Source organism: Ranitomeya variabilis, chromosome 2, assembly GCF_051348905.1.
Source record: "Ranitomeya variabilis isolate aRanVar5 chromosome 2, aRanVar5.hap1, whole genome shotgun sequence".
NCBI classification, from domain to species: Eukaryota; Metazoa; Chordata; class Amphibia; order Anura; family Dendrobatidae; genus Ranitomeya; species Ranitomeya variabilis.
The window spans coordinates 88,257,016-88,268,795 of NC_135233.1; the positions used below are offsets into that span (position 1 = coordinate 88,257,016).

At 42.0% G+C, this 11,780-nt stretch overlaps 1 long non-coding RNA gene across 1 annotated transcript in view; it reads left to right on the top strand.

The window, feature by feature from the left end:
• LOC143804496 (uncharacterized) overlaps window positions 1–4,919 on the top strand; it is an 8,054-nt gene extending 3,135 nt beyond the window's left edge. The window contains exon 3 of the long non-coding RNA XR_013221034.1: window positions 3,761–4,919. This is a non-coding gene — a long non-coding RNA (uncharacterized LOC143804496). The remainder of the gene's footprint in view (window positions 1–3,760) is intronic.
• The last annotated feature ends 6,861 nt before the right edge of the window (window positions 4,920–11,780 follow it).

Here is an 11,780-nt window from a genome sequence, read left to right on the forward strand (position 1 = left end):
GGAGGAGGAGCTGGAGTAGAGGCGGAGCTGGGGTATAGCTTTGGTGAAGTCTCGAGGGGGCCTGAAAATTTTGCCAGTATGAGGCCCTGAATTTCCTGGTCGCAGCCCTGTGCTCGAGTATGCACAAAGTATCACTGGTGCTCGAGGGACACATTTGAGTCCACGCGGCCGTATGTTTTGCAGCTGTTAGACAACCAGAAAACATGTGGGGATTGCCTGTGTTTGTAAGGCAATCTGCTCATGTTTTGTGGTTGTTTAACAGCTGCAAAAGATGTGGCCACAGGGACTCAAACATATCACTCGAGCACCCGCGGTACTCTTTGCATACTCGAGCACTTGCGCTCATCACTAATGTACGTCTATTGTACTATTAAAAATTTGAAAATTACGAAATTTTCACCAAATTTCCATTTTTTCCACAAATAAATGCAAGTACTGGTCACTACAGCATTCCGGTCACTACAATGGCAGTTTGCAATTTTCACTCAGCAACATCCACTGCTGCCTGTTTCTGGAAAACACCTATGGAGTCAAAATCATCACTACACTTGTAGATAATTTCCCAAAGGGGTATAATTTCCAAACTGGAGTCACTTAAGGGCGGATTCTGCATTTCTGGCATTTAGAGGCTCTTTATATAGAGCCCGGAAATTATTCTATAATAATTTGTTCATACGGAACAAGAGGTTCTCTCTATCCTGGAGGACTTGGAACGTGAGGGCTCATCCAACTCCTCAGGTACCTTTCCTGTCTCTGTGGTGCCAAGGTCTACTGCGTTCCCCCCGTTCTCTTTGTGTCCATCGATTGAGATCTTTAATAAATTAGTCTTGGATGACCTGAAAACAATATCTAATACATATAGGGGTGACAATTTAACACGGGCACATCGTTCGGCGTTGAGGGAACTCAAGTCCATGAAAGATGTTGTAATTAAGCCGGCAGACAAGGGGGGAAACGTGGTGATCTGGCCCTCGCAGAGTTATGAAAGGGAGGCTTTACTGTTGTGAATTAGACTTTTTGGCTCCCTCTGGTGGTTACTAGTGATATGACTCTGGGATTTTCTTCCCTCAGTTTGCACCCACCTGGGTCGTTAGTCCAGGGGTGTTGCTATATAAACCTCATGGATCCTTAGTCCAGTGCCTGGCATCGTTGTAATCAGATCCTTTTTGTTTGCTCCTATCTGCTGGTCCTGGTTCATGCAAAATTAAGCTAAGTCTTGCTTCTTTGTTTTTTCAGTTATTTGCTTGCTCTCATTTTTGTCCAGCTTGTACTAAATGTGATTCCTGACCTTGCTGGAAGCTCTAGGGGGCTGGTGTTCTCCCCCCGGGCCGTTAGACGGTTCGGGGGTTCTTGAATTTCCAGCGTGGATATTTTTGATAGGGTTTTTGCTGACCATATAAGTTATCTTACTATATTCTGCTATTAGATAGTGGGCCTCTCTTTGCTAAATACCTAGCTCATTCTTACGTTTGTCTTTTCCTCTTACCTCACCGTTATTATTTGTTGGGGGCTTGTATCCAACTTTTGGGGTCTTTTTCTCTGGAGGCAAGAAAGGTCTTTCTTTTCCCTTCTAGGGTTAGTTAGTTCTCTGGCTGGCGCGAGACGTCTAGAATCAACGTAGGCACGTTCCACGGCTGCTGTTATTTGTGGTGCTAGGATTAGATATATGGTCAGCCCAGTTACCACTGCCCTATGAGCTGGTTTTTGTGTTTGCAGACTTGGTAACTATTTCTGAGACCCCCTGCCATTGGGGTCATAACACTTTACGCCAATTGAGGGACCGTACATCGTATTCCGTCCTCTCACAAAATTCCACTATTGGTTTTTCTAGTGACATATATGAAATCTTGGATCGAGCTCACATGCAGGGAATAATACCCCAAAAGGTTTTTGAGGGCTTATATGTCAGGAATCCGGTGGTCCCTACCTTCTATCTTTTACCAAAGATCCACAAGAATCTGGTGGATCCTCCGGGGTGTCCGATTGTCTCTGGCATAGGAGGGCTATGTGATTCTATATGCAAATTTATCGAATATTATCTTCACTCCTTGGTGGAGACCTTGCCCTCCTATGTCAGGGACACTACGGACACCCTCAAGAAATTGGATGGTCTCCATCTTGAATCTGATATGTTTTTCGCTACAGTGGATGTCGAATCCCTTTATACAAGCATCAGTCATACTGATGGATTGGAGGGGGGTGGGGTTTTTCCTTGGCATGAGTAACATTGATTCCGCTTTATGGTCTTTGATCTTGGAACTTTTGGAGTTTATTCTAACTCATTATTACTTCACCTTTAAGGATAGATTCTATTTACATTGCCGCGGCACTGCGATGGGCGCGGCGTGCATGCCATCCTACGCTAATCTCTTCCTAGGGTACTGGGAACGCGAGATTTTCGGGGATGGCGCGGATGCCGCTTCCCAAGCGCAGTGCTGGTACAGATACATCGATGATGTTTTCATCATCTGGCAGGCTCCTGAGTCTGGCTTTCTGGACTTCATTCGTGGATTAAACCGTAATAATCGAAACATCAAACTGACGTACAAAACAGCTGTAGAGGCAATTGATTTCTTGGACATTAAAATCATGCCTTGTGCGGATGGTAGCATTCATACTGACATGTTTCGTAAAGAGACGTCGGTTAACTCGTTACTTCATGCTACATCCGCACATACAAGATCAACTATTCGAGCGGTCCCTACAGGTCCGTTTTTGCGGATGAAGCGTTTTTGCTCCATGGATGTTGCCTTTGAGAGCCAGGCTCGGGACCTAAAACACAGGTTCCTTGATTGAGGCTACAGCACTAGGACTATCAAGGAGGGGTACACACGTGCCAGGGGGACCCCTCGCCGCCAACTCCGCAGTAAGAGCAACCACACTGATGCAGGTAATCCACCACTTAGGTGTATTTCAACATTTAATAACCAGTGGGGCAAGATTCGACAAATCATGGAGAAACATTGGCCTGTTTTACAAACGGATAGAATTCTTAAACAGTTCCTACCTGATAGACCACTCCTAACTGCAAGGAGAGGCCGCAATCTTAGGGATCAATTGGTTAGGAGCCATTACGTTGCACGGCCACCTAATCCCTTTGGAGCAGGCCAACAAAGATGGGGATGTTACCCTTGTGGATCATGTGTGGCCTGTAATAACATAATTCGAGCCACTGGTTTTACATCTGCAGATGGAGGTAGGGACTACCGGATTACTTGCTATGTGTCGTGCAGCACTAGTTATGTTATTTACTATGCTGTATGCGCATGTAATTTAATCTACATTGGCCTTCCCGTGAGCTTCGCATCCGAGTTAGGGAACATGTGAGAGATATCAGGGCAGCCAAAGATGTCACTGATCTCTCTGTATTAAAGACTATCCCGCGGCATTTTAAGCTGTGTCATAATTGTGACCCGCGGACCTTTAGGGTCCGTGGCATTGACAGGATACATATGGGCATTAGAGGTGGTGACCTTAAGAAAATTCTGGCTCAGATGGAATGTCGCTGGATAGTCTCTTTAGGTACCATGTCACCATACGGGTTGAATGAGAAACTTTCTTTTGTGCCCTTTTTGTAATCTTATTATGGCCCCGTTGCTGTAGTGGTTTCACTTTGTATTATTGTTTTCCATTTAGGTTTTATTTTGTATCATATTTTCTTTTCCCTGTTTTTTTTTTTTTCTGTTATCCTTTGTTTTTTGGTCTCTCTTGTTTTTAATTTTGGTTGCAGTCACTTATTTTAACCTCTTTATATTTGCAGTATATATGCTTTGAAACTTCTGTTGAGATGTTTTGCATGGAGGGACTTTTTTCTGGCTGGCTAATGAGCTTCAGGATCACGGTGGCACATTTGCATATTCATCTTCTCAAGTGCATGATTACGAATCAACGAAACTAAAGATCTCCTTTATATTATTATTGTATAAATTAATCTTATTATTGGTACTAATTCTTTTTATTGTTAATGTGTTATGACATATTTGTTTGAGCACTTGGGTGATTTGGTGGTGTAGTTCAGTTTTGCCCTCTTACTTTGTCCTACAGCCAGGCATAAAGATGGCGTCTGTGCTATGCGCAGGCGCGGTACATTCTTTCTCTTATATATGTTCTTTTGATGGCACTTCATTAACATCCTCTTGTTTTTCTATAGAGTTAACTGTTCTATACTTACCTGTCATCCGGGCTTCTTGCCTGCGCTTTTCGGTCCCTTTTCATGCCTCTGTATCCATGGCCTTCTTGCCCTGGCCTCAGCCAGTAAGCAAGATGGCGATCGCGGTACGCGCATGCGCAATGGACCCGGGCTTTGCACACGTCCTCAGATGGCGTCCTATCAGCGCTGTGGGGAATACTGACGTCACGGAGTGTTTTCCTCCTCTCCCCTTCAGCGCTAGGACGGCCGGACGTTACGTGTTGCGGTTCGGGGACCGCCCCACATGCGCGGCATAGAGCGACGCCATTCATTGCCTGTTCGGTATAAAAGCCCCCTCATGTTGGCAACCTCACACAGGCCTCCCGAGGAAGCTAACAAAAGCGAAACGTACGTCGGGGCTACGTACCTGGCAGGTACCCTCTCCACATGGGTAAGCACCACAGATAGTATCGACCTTATGCACTTGGCACTTTATTGTGGGGCGGCAGCACATGGGTCTCTTGGCAACCGTTTATATAATGTTTAATTACTTGAGGTAATGCCGGTTCTTCTGTGCTCCGCTGTTTAGACACTTGTCTGTATGCTATAGGTGTTAGTTCCTTTGTAGTGAGGACTGACACCTCTTTGGTCTATACTGTCATTTGATTGCTTGTAATTTTTCTATGGTACCGCCATGGTTTCCTATTCTGTCATCACCAAGTTTCTATCATTCTACTGTGTTTTTATGATTTTTTGTATTTATTAATAAAATTATTTATATTTTTCACTATATTATGTACAGTGTCGTATATTTCTTGGGGCGTCATACTCCGTTGTTCTTTATAGGTTCTATTGTTAATGGGAGTTGTCCCATGGTCCGGAAATTGTTTGGACATTTTTCCATTTTTGGATGTTAATAGATGTCTATGATATGTCGGTTTCTGTTGAAATAATTTGTTCTCCAAGAGCCAAATAGCGCTCCGTCCCTCCAGAGTCTGGCTGTGTGGCTAAGCAGTACTGTACAGGCACATATGGGGTATTGCCAAGTTCAGAAGAAATTGTGTAACACATTTTGATACAATTTTTACCCATTTTCCAGTGTGAAAATGTAAAATCTGGGGCTAAAACAATTTTTTTTGTGGTAAAAATGTAATTATTTTTTATTCACTGCCCAATGGTATCAAATTCTATGACACTTGTGCTGTCAATGTGATAACTGCACCCCTAGATGAACTAATTGAGGTGTAGTTTGTAAAATGGGGTCACTTATGGGGGTTTCTGCGGTTCTGGCACCGCATGGGCTCTGCAAATGTGACATGGCCCCCTCAAACATATGCAGCAAAACCTGCACTGTAATATGGTGCTCCTTCCCTGTTCCTCAAAAGTCGTTTTCAACCATTTATGAGGTATTGATGTACTCAGGAGAAATTGCACAACAAATTTAGGGGACTATTTTGTTCTTGCTACACTTGTGAAAATAAAAAAATTGAGGCTAAAATAACATTTTTGTGGAAAAAAATTTGTTTTTTTTAGTTTTCACGGCCCAACATTATAAAATTCTGTGAAGCCCCTGAGGTTTCAAGGTGCTCACCACACATCTAGATAAAGTCCTTGAGGGGTCTAGTTTCCAAAATGGGGTCATTTGTGGGGGTTTCTACTGTTTAGGCACCTCATTCAAGCCAATTTAGTATTCCAAAAGTCAAATGGTGCTCCTTCCCTTCCAAGCACTGGCGTGCGCTCAAACAATAGTTTTCCCCCACATATGGGGTATTGGCATACTCAGGAGAAATCTCACAACAAGTTTTATGGTACGTTTTCTTCCGTTACCCTTGTGAAAATGGAAATTATGGCGATGAACATTTTTGTGGGAAAAAGTGACATTTTATTTTTTTTCCTTCCACATTCCATTATTTCTTGTGAAGTATCTGAAGGGTTAATAAACTTCTTGAATTTGGTTTTGCGCACCTTGAGGGGTGCAGTTTTTAGAATGGTATCACTTTTGGGTATTTTCTTTCATATAGACCTCTCAAAGTGACTTCAAATGTGAGGTGGTCCCTAAAAAAATGGTTTTGTAAAATTTGTTGAAAAAATGAAAAATCGCTGGTCACCTTTTAACCATTATAACTTCCTAACAAAAAAAACGTGGTTCCAAAATTGTGCTGATGTAAAGTAGACATGTGGGAACTGTTATTTATTAACTATTTTGTGCCATATGACTCTCTGATTTAAGGGCATAAAAATTACAAATTTGAAAATTATGAAATTTTCACCAAATTTCCATTTTTTTCACAAATAAATGGAAGTCATATCGAATAAATTTTACCACTATCATAAAGTACAATATGTCACGAGAAAACAAACTTAGTCATCATGATCCATTGAAGCGTTATTACCTCATAAATTGACAGTGGTCAGAATTTTAAAAATTGGACCCGGTCACGAAGGCAAAAACAGGCTCGGGTGTGAAAAGGGTAATTGGACTGGAATTGCTAAAATAATCTTATCTTCTCCTCTACTTAGCCATCCTGCTGCTACCGATTCTTCGATCAGCTCTTGTATCTTCTGTCTTCTATCGCCTATCTTTTATATTCTATCTTCCTTCTTTCCTGGTCTTCCACTCACTAGGCACTATGATATCACGCCACTTGCAGTCACTTAGGACGTGATGCACATCATTAAGATGTGTCACATCCCGCATGATGACATGGGGTTTAGAGAATGAAAGAATTGGCCAGGAGGAGAATAGAACAGCCCATCAGAGGGCCAAAGTGGACTGAGAGGTGAATATAAGAATTTTTTATACCTTTTCCAGACTTCGATAATTGAACCAAAGGGTGGCTGGTCAGACACCAGTTTGCTTGATTCAAGCAAAATAGCAAAAACATTCGATTCTAGTGAATCTGAATTTTTTTTGTAAAATTCAATGCAGATTTGATTTGCCTCTAATTGATTCACTCATCTCTACCTGCCATTCATTATTATACTAATCTTCTCAAAATTGCTCCAGCTCCAACCAGAAATGTGAACGTAGATTACATCTTTGCCAGCTTGACCTTCTGATTGCTCCTTCTTGCTCCAAACTTAATAGATTCTAATATTAAGGCTTTATTAACATGTCATTGATCTATATCCTGTGGTAGATTGGCTCACTGGGCTGTTCACGGAGGTAGACATGGGAGCACTGTAGCTTTTGGAATGTCCTTGGTTTATTAAATGTTGCTTAAACCAAGGTGAAGTGCAAAGTAAACACAGTCCTCTGGGCAAAGCCGCAAATCAAAACAAAATGGTAGCACTAGGCACAGTTCTTATATTAGCAGTGATCAGCCTGCTCAGGGTTGGCTAAGGTTCAGGTATCGGCAAACCACAAACGCTTCTCTGGAGTGTTCCTCTCCAGACACTGAACCATTACTTTCTTTAGAGGCCAGCTACTTAAGCTCCATAATTATGTCTGTCAAAAAAAAGTCCTTTAGTTCCCATGTATATTTTCACCATTTATGTGCCATCTAGGTTGCCAGTGTGCAAAAAAAACGGTTTGTGGTTTCCCAAGCCTCTCCTAGCTGCCAATCAGTGTTCACAAAACAGACCACAGTAGAATGTTTCCATGTTTTTAAGCAAATCAACAGCCATTAAAAAAAACCTGTTATGTGATTAGCCACATGGAAAATAATATGTCATTGTTTCCAGTCTAATCTTCATAGCATCCGCTTTTAACGGATTACCTATAGATATCAGTTTGCCACATTTTAAGTTATGCACTTATTGAAAAAAATGAAAGAGACTCAGTGCAGGAACTATCTGCCAAGTTAAAACCTTCACCCTTTGTGATGTATTTATCCATCATGGAGAGGACGCTGAGCTTGCTCCACATAAGGCAGATGCCAGCTGTTTTATATAGCAAATAATTGACTCAGCAAAAATTAGAGCTTAAAACTGCTATCAATCTCTGACAGTGGCATTTTAGTGGGGCAACTCTGTTGGGACACCCTTTTGGGTGCACATTTCTCCTCCACCCCCTTTCCCCTGCGACATGATTATGTTCTCTGCCGATGGGTTGTTTTGGTGGCTGTGGGCTTACTAAAGATATTTCTGCAAAGACCAGCCACAGACTGGGCTTGCTAGGAAGCTATAACTTTTAGTTTATACTGAATTATTGCAGTTTATTGCACAAGCTATCACAAATTCAAGTGTCCAAAGGTGATAAAAAGATAAAGTGAAGAGTTAAAAAAATAATCACCCTCCCTCACTTGTATATTTTCCTGATACAAAAATAAACAAAAGTCTGTCATCAAAATATTTTATTATTTAACCCAAAAAGTAAACATAAAAAAATCCAAACCGAATTGCCTTTTTCAGTCTTTGCACCTCCCCCAAAAATTGCTATTAAAAGCATTCAAAACATATCTGCCCTCAAAAGAATGATACTTCAGAGTCAAATTTTTTGGAAGCAATACTTGTTCCTTTTTATTCTTATGTGGATAAGCCTTTATTATTTGATTTTAATATAGCGAAACAAGACAACAAAAGCAGTGAACAGTAATTTCAGGGTTGTCTGGGAATAATTGGGTTGTCCATGTTTGGGGTTTTTTTTTCACTTGTTTTTTATTTTGGGTAGGAAGGAGCAGGGAAAACAGTTGCTTTGTTACAGCTCTGGAATTACTGGTGAATAATTGCCTTTCTAAGAAATTCTGAGAGACAGAGCGAGAGAAGGTTAGGGTGCACTCAGAAGGTAGTATGAATCGGACCGAGATAGAAACAAAATGCATTAACTGGTCAGCAGTCCCAAACTCCTGCAGCTCCCTGAAGAACTGAGGTCCAAAAGTGAGATATCGATGGGACCAACAGAGGTGATCACTAACCCTGCACAGTGTATTTAGCTCGGGATGTGCACTCAGCTATATATGTACAGGACTCAGGACCCAGAAGAAAGACTTGGAGCCAGAAAAGGTTGTGTGGTGCCCATTGCACCTAGCATCAGGAGCAGTTGGATGTCCATGAGAGCCTGCGTATTCGAGGCTCCCCTGTAGTGATGGCCGTGGACTGCCAGAAAGTTGAGTTTTTCCCCTTCCCAGTTTGTGCTGTGCTCGTTGCACATTCCACAGCTGAATTTCAGAGACGCCGCAGCCACTGGAGGGACCTCCACCCTCAGCCGAGGACTGAATTCAAGCAGATGAGGGAGGAAATGCTTAAAGGGTTGTGATCCTCATGGATGATGTCCTTGACTCAGGGACCAATGTTTTGGAGGATGAGGGTTAGATGACCCAATGTCCCTACCGGAATGAATCTTTGTAGATGGTTTGTGGACCTTGGTGGAGCAAAGCCAATATCGACCCGGCAGTGTGCTTCACCGACCCTGGAGTAGACTACAGTGGAAGGAAACTGTAATTGAAATGTCCATAAGACTTTGTACCCGCTACCCTATGTATATAATCCTTACCAAGTTACCATTCAGTAAAGACTGTGTTTTAGAACGGGAGTCTTTAATGAACTTTGAAACCTATGGTTTTGGACTGCACGGTCAAGGCTTTCACAGCACCACGCCAACACCTAGCCAAGACCCACTCTTTCATGTAGTGGGCCAGGGCGTGACAGAAGAAGAAGAGTGCCTCGCCCCCAGCTAGCATACCGTGCTACACTTGCTTGTTTCAAGCGACTGTACTAAATTGTTACAATTCTTATGCAGTAACTTTTGAGAAGAGAGGATATTTTTTTCTTTTTTAAATTGTGCAAAAACATTTCCCTAAAGTCCAGACAATTATCTGCAAGTATCTACCTCCCAAAGTAAGCATTCCGCAAATAATTTGCACATCTGTTTTGCTAGTCAAATTTTTTGAGGCATTAGGGAATATGGCACATTACTCATCTACTTCACAGCAGGATAATGTTACCTCTAACAGCGACACTGTTGGTTTGAGTGACTGTTCTCCAGAGAATAATCTGAAAGATTACAAATGAAAATGAGGGATAATTTATGGAACCTTTTTATTTTCAACAATCATGAAAAGTCTGTCAGTACACTGTGTTATTAATCAGGTTGTTGGTTACTACTGTGTTGCAATCCATATATATATATATAATATATAGCCTGATTCTAACGCATCAGGTATTCTAGAATATGTATGTAGTTTATTTATGAAGATTTCAGAATAATGCACTGACTACACAGGATTCGGCCTGCCGGACACGGCCAATTAGCGAAGCGTGGTTCAAATCCCGCCGAAATTCGCAGCCGGACTGCGCCTGTCGCTGATTGTTCGTGACCAGCCATGTAGTATATAGCACAGCTACGTAGTATATAGCACAGCCACCTAGTATATAGAACAGCCCACATAGTATATAGCTCAGCCCACACAGTATATAACACAGCCCACGTAGTATAGAGCACAGCCCACGTAGTAAATAACACAGGCCACGTAGTATGTAACACAGCCACGTAGTATATAGCACAGCCACGTAGTATATAGCACAGCCCAAGTAGTATATTGCAGAACCATGTAGTATAGAGCACAGGCCATGTTGTATATAACACAGCCCAAGTAGTATATAGCACAGCCCACGCAGTATATAACACAGGCCACATACTATATAACAGCCACTTAGTATATGGCATTGCCACGTAGGATATAGCACAGCCCACGTAGTATATAGCACAGCAAGGTAGTATATATACACAGCCCACGCAGTATATAACACAGCCCACGTAGTATATAACAGCCCACATAGTATATAGCAATGTGGGCACCATATCCCTGGTAAAAAAAGAATTAAAATAAAAATTAGTTATATACTCACCTTCCGGCGGCCCCCGGATCCAGCCCAGGCCTTTAGCGATGCTCGTTGCGACGCTCCGTTCCCAGTAATGCCTTGCGGCAATAACACTTACAGGGTTAATGGCATCGTTAATGGACTGCGTTACACCGCGTTATGCCGCTGTGTAATGCAGTCTGTTTAACGGACTTCTGAAACGCTATGGGGGCACTGACTGGAGGGGAGTATGGAGGGGGCGCTGACTGGAGGGGAGTAGGGACGGGCCAATTCGCGGACTGTGCCTGTCACTGATTGGTCCGTGCCCTACCGGCCGCGACCAATCAGCGACGCAGGATTTCTGTTACAGACAAACAGACGGAAGTGGAAAACAGATAAACAGACAAACAGCCGGAAGTGGACCTTAGACATTTATATAGATAGATAGCATATATACATATATGCTACTCAAAAAAATAAAGGGAACACTTAAACAACACAGTGTAACTCAAAGTCAATGACCAGTTATGATGCAACACTGATTGTGAATCAATTTCTACTGCTGTTGTGCAAATGGAATATACAACAGGTAGAAATGATAGGCAATTAGCAAGGCAACCCCTATAAATGAGGTTCTGTTCTCATTCTTTTTGGCTGTTGTTTTGGTCACTTTTGCATTTTGTCACTGCTCTCACCCCTACAGGGACTGTATTGTAGTTTGACAATAAATTGCTTCACCCAACCACTAACCATGAATGGAGAAACAGTTTTGGTGTTATCATTCATATTTTCTGAAAAAAGGCCTAGAAAGCAAAAATTCAGCCGGGGTAAGTGAACTTTTCAGTATATATATATATATATATATATATATATATATATATATATATATATATATATATATATTCCAAAA